Raw genomic sequence first — 8,650 nt, 5'->3', positions numbered from 1 at the left:
AGTTAATGAGATAATGGTGACCTTTGGTGGAAATGCAGCTACTCAGGGGCTGCAGAGTCCTATAATGGCCTGGGAGGCTGAATGGACTTCCAGCCCTTATAGTATGAATTCCAAGTAGCATTGAGGATAAGGGGGATCCGAGTGGTCTTGTTTAGTGGTCTGAACATGGTAGATTAGAGCATTGCACTCAGTTCAATATGGCCAGTAAGCTATCAACTGAGGAAAGCAATTGAGAAGGACAGTATGGAATGATAAAGACAAATATGGGAATTTTTTTTCCTAGACAATGTTGCTAATAAGTAGGTTGAAGCAAACCTGTTTTTTGTGCTTTACTAGGTAAACATTTCCCCCCTCATGGTTGGATGATTAACTTTTTTATTTCTCCTTGCAATTAAAATGGCATAATATATCAGTTTTAAAATTAAAATTTCATGAAATCTTCCTTTGCTTTTGTTTAGTTTAGCAACATTTTTCTTCTTTATTATTATTATATTTCTACTAGTGGCCCAGTGCATAAAATTTGTGCATGGGGCGGGGGGTCCCTCAGCCCAACCTGCACCCTCTCCAATTTTGGACTCCTTGAGGGATGTTCAACGGCCAGTTTAGGCCTGATCCCACAGAGATTCAGCCTAAACATGCAGTTGGACATCCCTCTTGCAATCTGGGACCGCTGCCTCCTAACCGCTCACCTGCCTGTCTGCCTGATCACCCTTACATGCCTCTTCCTGCTTGCCTAATTGCCCCTAACTGCCCTCCTCTGCCGGCCTGATCTCGCCCCCAATAACCCTGCCCTGCCAGCCTGATCTTGCCTCCAACTGCTCTCCCCTACCAGCCTGATCCCCCTTAACTGCCTCTGCTTGCCTGATCACCCCCAACTGCCCTGGCCTGCTGGCCAATTTGGTTCTAATTGGTCAATTTCTATGCCAGACAGCATTAAAAGTTCCATCGCCTAGGCAGCCATTGGCTCCTCACACTTCACCCTGATGGTTCTGATTGGTTAGTTTCTTTGCCAGTCAGAGTCTCTGGGCCTATCTCTGGGCCTGATCAGAGAGGCGGGCTGATCAGCAGCCCCTGCGGAGGCCTGGAGAGAAACAGAGGCATGGCTGCTGGTGAAGTCCAGGAGAGAAAGAGAGAGGCAATGGTTGATCAGCAGCTGCCACAGAGGCTGCAGATCAGACCCTGCCTCTCTCTTTGGGCCTCTCTCCAGGCCTGATCTGCAGCTCCCTTGGCAGTCAGTTCTGGGTCACCATGGCAACCCAGCACTGACTGCAGGACTGACTATTGGTGTTTGGTCAAGTCTTTGGTCAATCATTATGGACCCTGGGTTTTTATATATTAGGATTTGTTCATATTTGTTCTTCAGCAGCACCGAACATTTGTCACTTGGCTCTCCATATCTCTATTTTATCTCTTCTCTATTAAGTTGGTTCTTAGCATCATTTATTCAGTGTTTTTCATTTAATATTCTTTTCTATTGTAACCAATGCAGATTTAAGATTTGCCATTTTATTTGAGGAATTTTGTATTATTTTCTCATTTTATCCAGTTTCTTTTTCATCATCTTCATTTTAAGTCTTTCTCTCCTGAAAGCTTCTTTCTTCTTTCCTCTTTCCATTAGAGTTCCTTTCTTCTCATATCTCTCTGAATGCATTAGGCATGTTTTCTAAAAGCTACTGTAACCCCTAGTACATTTGGTTTTGTGCCTGTGTCTTAGTATTTGTAATTGTGTCAAAGATAATAAAATACTTGTGCTGTAGACAGGACATGTGGGTTCTTCACCAGGAGGCCACATTTATGCTCACAGAAAACATGATTTTCTATGTCTAATTTTTAGTGTAGAAGCTTGCCAGTTTATGCATCAATTCAAGTCCTTTGGGAAGTAGATGCCAAGATGGAGTTAGGAACACAAGAGATTTATTTGGAGGTAGCACCTTGAAGAAGTTACAGAGGAGAGGGAACAGGATTAATTACTTTAGATGGCAATCCAGGTCTGAATCCTATAAAAGGAGAGGTGAAGGGGAAAGGATTGGGTAGAAAGAGGTCCAGACTGAGGGGCCTATCTGAGCTCATCTTGGCCATTCCAGTGGAGATTGCTCCTTAGAGGACTTCCACGTGGGTACAATTTGCCAAGCCCCAGTGCCCCCACTGTGTGTGTCGTTGGCTGGCAGTTGCCTGGGGAGAGTGTGGCCTCTGCAGTGGATCCTTAAGACATGGCATCAGTTCAGAAACTGGCAGCAGGTTCTCTTGAAGGAGGCTCCAAGGAAATACCACATGGCAATAGCCGTGTTCGCTTAAACATTTTCGTTTCTGACCCCAAGGTGTCATAGTTACTAAAATGTTTTTGTTTTTGTTTTAGTCTCTTCTGGGGGTGTCACTTCTTCTCACATAAAGCGGCAAGGGTGAGCAATGTCAGTAGGTTTGACAAGACTCAGCAGGTTCTATCATGTTGATAATCCATTATCTTATCTTCCCTGATCACTACAGGTAAGCACATCTGTTCCATAATAGCCCTCTCACTGGACCTGGGTTAACAATGTCAGATAGTCCGTGAATTTTATCTATTGTTGTTTTTGTACAACCTACCTGCTCCCTGTTAAAATTTTCTCTCCTTCCAGGGCCTGTGTCAACCTAAAACAGAACTGACAGTTGGTTACATCCTCCTTTTGTCCTGTCTTCCTCTGAAGAGTATAACAATTTCGAATCACATTACTTACTCCCAGCTTAATGCCCTTTAATTTCATTCCATTGCATCCCAAACTTTTTACCATGGTCTTTAACCTGTTAACCGAGTGGGACGTATAAATACGTCAAACGTAAACAATATCGGGTACGGGTAGAACGTATGAATACGTCCTTGAAATATATGTTGCGCCCTGAAACGGGTGGGACGTATATTTCTGAACAACAAAGGTATTAATCATCCATACATGTCTCCACATGAATTTAAGACACAGAGGGAATCAGTATAATTTTGCTAGTGAGAGTGGTGGACGGGTTCAACAAGAATTGTTTTGGAGTTAACACATGACTTACTGAATAAAGGGTATAGGATTTACTTAGATAATTTCTATACATCAATTCATTTGGCTGAACTCTTGTGTCAAAACAATACAGACATTGTTGGAACAATGAGGATAAAGACAGTCGGAATCCCCAGTGAAATAAAAACAAAAAAATTACAGAAAAATGAACATATAGTAAGATTCAAAGACAAACTTATGGTTTTAAAATGGAAGGATAAAAAAGACGTATTGATGCTCAGCTCTATTCATAATGACGAAAAGACAATGATTGAAAAGAGAGGAAGAAGGAAAGAAAAACCGAATGTTGTCCTGGACCTGGATTATAACAAGAATATGGGCGGCGTAGATTTGGGAGATGGAGTTATGGTGGCCTACACGGCTGCCCGTAATAGGGTAAAAAAATTTTTTATAAAATTTTTTCAATATATGCTTCAATGCATATATTATATGCAAAAAAGAGAAAGGTCATTTGGCTCGATTACACTTTTTGATAGGTGTGTAGAGAAATTGGTAGATAACAACATAGTGAAAACCCACCCAAAGACATCAACAAGCAGCTCTACATCTAAACCATCAGGCTTAGTTGAAAGGCATTTTCCAGAACAAATGAAAAGCGATATAGGAAAAACTAAATCCAGGAAATGCCGAGTTTGCTACAAAAAAGGTGTTAGGAAAGAATCTACATACTGGTGTCCAAATTGTAAGGTAGGACTATGTATCAACAATTGTTTTAAAATATATCCCACGGAAGTTGAGTTTTGAATTTTTACATCTATATTTTAATTTTTTAAACTCAATATTTCTATTTATTTTGTGTGCTTTTGTTTATTGTTCTGTAATTGTTAACTTTTTTATATTTTTATTGTGTATCAACATAAAAAATATATATTTTTTGTAATCTTTATAATTGTTTGTAAAATTTATAATTTTTTAATTCGATGTTTCCATTTTTTTGTTGGTATTCTTTTCTATTTGTTTGTAATTTTGTATTTTCCTTTCTGCTTTCTATATAAATAAATGAAAATATATATATTTCATAGTCTTTTCATTTATTTTAAGTATAAATTAAAAATAATAATATGAAATTACATCCTCTGGGCGTGACGTACTGACACATCCTAGTGAAAGAGTACGCGCCCGTTATATGTTGCGTAATTAAAAAGGGAATTCCCCGGTTAACAGGTTAAGATCCTATGTGATCTGCTTCTGTCAACCTTCTGCCTTCATCTCTTATGGCTGATTGCCCTTGCTTATCATATTCTAAACACACTGACTTTCGTACCGTTTCTTGAATATCCAAAATGCCACCTGGGCTTAGATTCTTTCCTCTGCCCATAATACTTTTCCTCCCGAGTTTTACACCACAAGGCTTTTGTATAAGTATTAATATTTCAGAAGCCTTCCTTGACCACCCTACTTAGACTACAACTACCAGTCACACTCTAGTCCCTTACCATGCATATCCCCCCTCTCTACAATGCTGTGATAAATCAGTTTTGCCCTGAATCTTTTTTTTTTTTAAATGAGAAATGCAATTTTTAATTTGGCACATAGGGGGGCTCTGAGAAATATGAGACCCTGGAGTCACCAAAATAGGTCACTTTATACCTTTTTTATAATATATATTTTATTCTTTTTTTATTCTTTTTTTTTTTATATAGAGAGGAAGGGAGAGAGATAGAGTTTAAAAACATCGATGAGAAGCATTGAGTAACTGCCTCCTGCATGCCTGCAACCAAGGTACAAGCCCTTGACCGAAATTGAACCCAAGACCCTTCTGTCCCAAGCCTAAGCTCTGAGGCAAACCAGTTAGGGCAGCTTTTCTACCTTGTGACCAAGGAACAATACATTTGTGAAGAACCCACAGGAGTTTGGACTTGGAGTAGTAAATTGGTAAGGAAGTAATAAGGTTTGTTTATTCGGCTTTCTTGGCTCTAAATTCCCTATGTCTGATGTGAAGGACGTCTTTTTATCTAATGACACAGGGCGGGTGTCCTGCTTTTAGGGGGACCAAGAAGAGTCAGAGCATTGGCTCATGTGATTACAGTGGCTGTCATGTCCAAAACCTGAAGGTAAGCTGACATACTGGCGCTCAGAAGAGCGAGAGCTGCACTTGAACTCTGAAGACAGTCTGCTGGAGAATTCCCTCCATTTATTTATTTATTTATTTATTTATTTATTTATTTATTATTATTATTATTATTTTTAATCAATCTTTATTGTTCATATTATTACAAAGGTTCCTCATTTCTTCCCCCCTCCACCAGGTTCCCACCCCACCCTCCACCCCCTCCCAGCCCCCATTGTCCTCATCCATAGGTGCACAGTTTATGTTCAGTCTCTTCCCGCATCCACCACTCCCCTTTTCCCCGAGAACTGTCAGTCCACTCCCCTCCCGTATCTCCAACTCTACTACAATCAACAGCTAATATTGTTCATCAGGTTTTTCAATCTCCTTTTTGTTGTTGTTGTTGTTGTTGTTGTTGTTTTTTAAATTAATAAACTTTTACACTTTTAAGAATAAATTTTAAAGTCTAATAATTTTAAACCTTGTTTTTTTCTGCCCTGGGAATTGAGAAGCAAACTTGTTTACATGTAAACTTGCCCTTAGGCTATCAAAAGGTATAGCCATTCAAATGTAAATGAACACATTGTTTAAAGATAGCTGCTGGTTGGAATTGGATTACCTGTTCTGGGTGGGAAGGGCTTGTCCTCCCCTTTCTCCATTAAAATTAAGGTGTTAGCTTTAAAACTTCTTTTTGGCAAGAGACCTTAAACTTTCAGAACTTTAAATTTTTCAGATAGTAAATCAGTTACTTAGCATTTTTTCATATCAATAATACATCCACATGCCCAAGGATACACTTCACACAAAAGACATTTCCAAATAGATCAACCAACCTCATCCAGACTCCACACAAGGCACTCACAGATCAACACCCCAGCGCTATACTAACTCAACACATCCAGATCTAAGCCTTCATCACTTGATTCAGCAGACCCTCAAGTTCCCCCAAAAGTTTCCAGCCATGTCTGAGAGACAGCCCTGGGGCGTGGGCAGGCGAGGAGCAAGCTGTTCCAGGCCTAGCTGCTCCAGGCCTGGCCACTGTTGCTCTGGTCCGCTCCACAACCAGCTGCTCCGGGTCTGGCCACTGCCGCTCCCAGCCCGGCTGCTCTGGGCCCGGCCGCTCCGGGCCTGGCTGCTCCTAGCCTGCCAGCTGCTGCTCAGGACTTGGCCGCTCCCAACCTGGCTGCTCCAGGCTTGGTTGCTGCTGCTCTGGGCCTGGCTGCTCCTGACCCGGCTTTGCCCTGAATCTTATTGCTACTTGTGTCAGCATTTTAATAGGCTTGGCACAGACATTCAAGAATTCATGTACCAGTTAGATCAGATGTCACTTATTCCATCCTACAGCGAAATGGGAGGCCTCAAGGCTTCTAGAGGGAATGGAAAATGTTAGCCAGTCTGGGCTACACACAAGCCTTCACCATCTCATTCTAACTCTTTCCATGCTTTGTAATTGTCTGAAGTTATATTATTCACATTTAGTTTTATTTAATACCTATCTTTCCCTGGAAAGGAAAATGGAAGGGGTAGGGGTTTACAACCTAGCTCAGTATCTGGTTAAAACTGCAGTCTTACTTCCCCACTCTGACTGACTTGGACGAAGCTGCAGGGACCCTCAGAGGCCCACCACAGGAGGAGCTATATAGGTCAGAGCCTCCCCTCAAGTTCAGTTCAGGCTTTGGATCCAGAATTCCCCTGGGCTAGCAGATCTGAGAAATAAAGGTTAAACTTTCCTCCCTCAGAGTGCTGACTGATCGTTTTCCAGTGCATTCTGCCACAACATCCCAACTAGAAATATAGTTTAAGAATTTTAAGGGCTTTATTAGGTGCATAAATTACTGCATGCTTGACTCTAGAACAGTTCTGGGGGCAAGGCATTTCAATAAATATGTGTTCAATAAAGGAGTGAATGATCAGAAATCTTTCTGTGAAGGAACTATATTTTATATTCATAGCACAACTTCTCTAATATCAGCTATGTGAATAGTGACTGTATTAGTCAAAGCTCTCCAGAGAAATAGAGTCAATAGAATGGTATAAAGATAGATGGATGGATGGATAGATAGATAGATAGATAGATAGATAGATAGATGATAGATAGATAGATAGATAGACAGATAAACAGACATATATAAAAGGATATATATTATAAGAATTGACCTTCATGGGTGTAGTATCTGTAAACTGGAGAACTGCAAAAGCCAGTGAGTGATGTGATTCAGTCCAAATCTGAAGACCTGAGAACTGAAGGGCTGGTGATGTAAGTCCTGGTCTGAAACTGGATGTCAGAAAACCAAGAGCATAGGCATCTAAAGGTAAGAGAAGATGGATGTCCTGGCTCAAGCGGAGAGAACAAGTTCACCCTTCCTTCATCTTTTTGTTCTATTCAGGCCCTCAACAGATTGGCTGATGCCCAACCCCCCTGGTGAGGGTGATCTTTACTCAGCCTGTGGATTCAAACACTAATTATCTTTTGATGATATCCTCACAGACACACGCAGAAATAATGCTTTACCAGCTATTTGGGCATTCTTTTGCCCTGTCAGGTTGATACATAAAATTAACCATCACAGTGAGCATAATAACTTTGGTAGAAATTGACTTAGGAAAGCTATTATACAAGGTCTTATGAGGTGAGGAGTGTCAGAACACATATTACCAAGTGAGGTATATTGCCAACGTCATTTCATATTAGGGAATTCAGATGGGGTTTTCTGTGGAGCAGCCAATTTATGGAGTCATTCTGCTGCCAAAGCTGCTGCAGATTTAGGAGCTGATCCTTCTAAAGCTGCTTAATTTCCTTCCCCCTCCCTGTGTCCTCAGGCCGAGCTGGTCTGTCCTTCCTTTCCATTTTTGCTATTTGACCTTTGGAGGAACACTTTTATAACTCTTGTTGGGATTATGTTTTACTTCCTGTTTCCTGACCAGAATTGTCAATTGGTTTAGAGTCACATTATGACATTTATTTTGCTACCCTCTACAAATTAGAATTTTTAAAGCAACTCTCATGCGATTTATCTTTTAGTTTGATACTGAGGACATTCAAAACCAACAGAAGCAAATCGCAATCGATATTAGATTAATTTTCCCCTCTCCCCCCAAAAAACTGCATAATTCTCACATTGGTATTAAGACACAAGCAACTCCAGTGGGTTGTTTCTTAGGAATTTCCCTCAAACTTCATGATGCTCTCAGAGAAGGTGGGGGCTTTTCCTCTCTCCCCGTGTTAGAATATTTTGAACTGTAATAGACATACTAGTATGTTGTTCAACTCTAGTTACTCGTTGATGATGTGTGATGCATGTGTTTGGTTTATTTCTTGGGAATTCCACATTCAGAGACTATTTAAAGAACAGAAAACTCTCAGAGACAATAGGCAGATTAGAAAAAAAAAATAGTGCCGAGTACTTTTCTGTTTAAAAGCTCTATTCACTGTAGAAAAACAGAATACAGGGAGCCCACATCAGAGTCCTGGCTTCCGCTGCCCTCTCCACTGGCTGGCATGTTCAGATTACTTTCTGTGCGAGTGTGTGGGTACCACCTGCCGGTGAGTGGAGATGAT

The sequence above is a fragment of the Pipistrellus hanaki genome (assembly GCF_964339955.1).
Source record: "Pipistrellus hanaki genome assembly, chromosome: 1".
Taxonomy (NCBI): Eukaryota; Metazoa; Chordata; class Mammalia; order Chiroptera; family Vespertilionidae; genus Pipistrellus; species Pipistrellus hanaki.
This window is presented reverse-complemented; position numbering follows the sequence as displayed.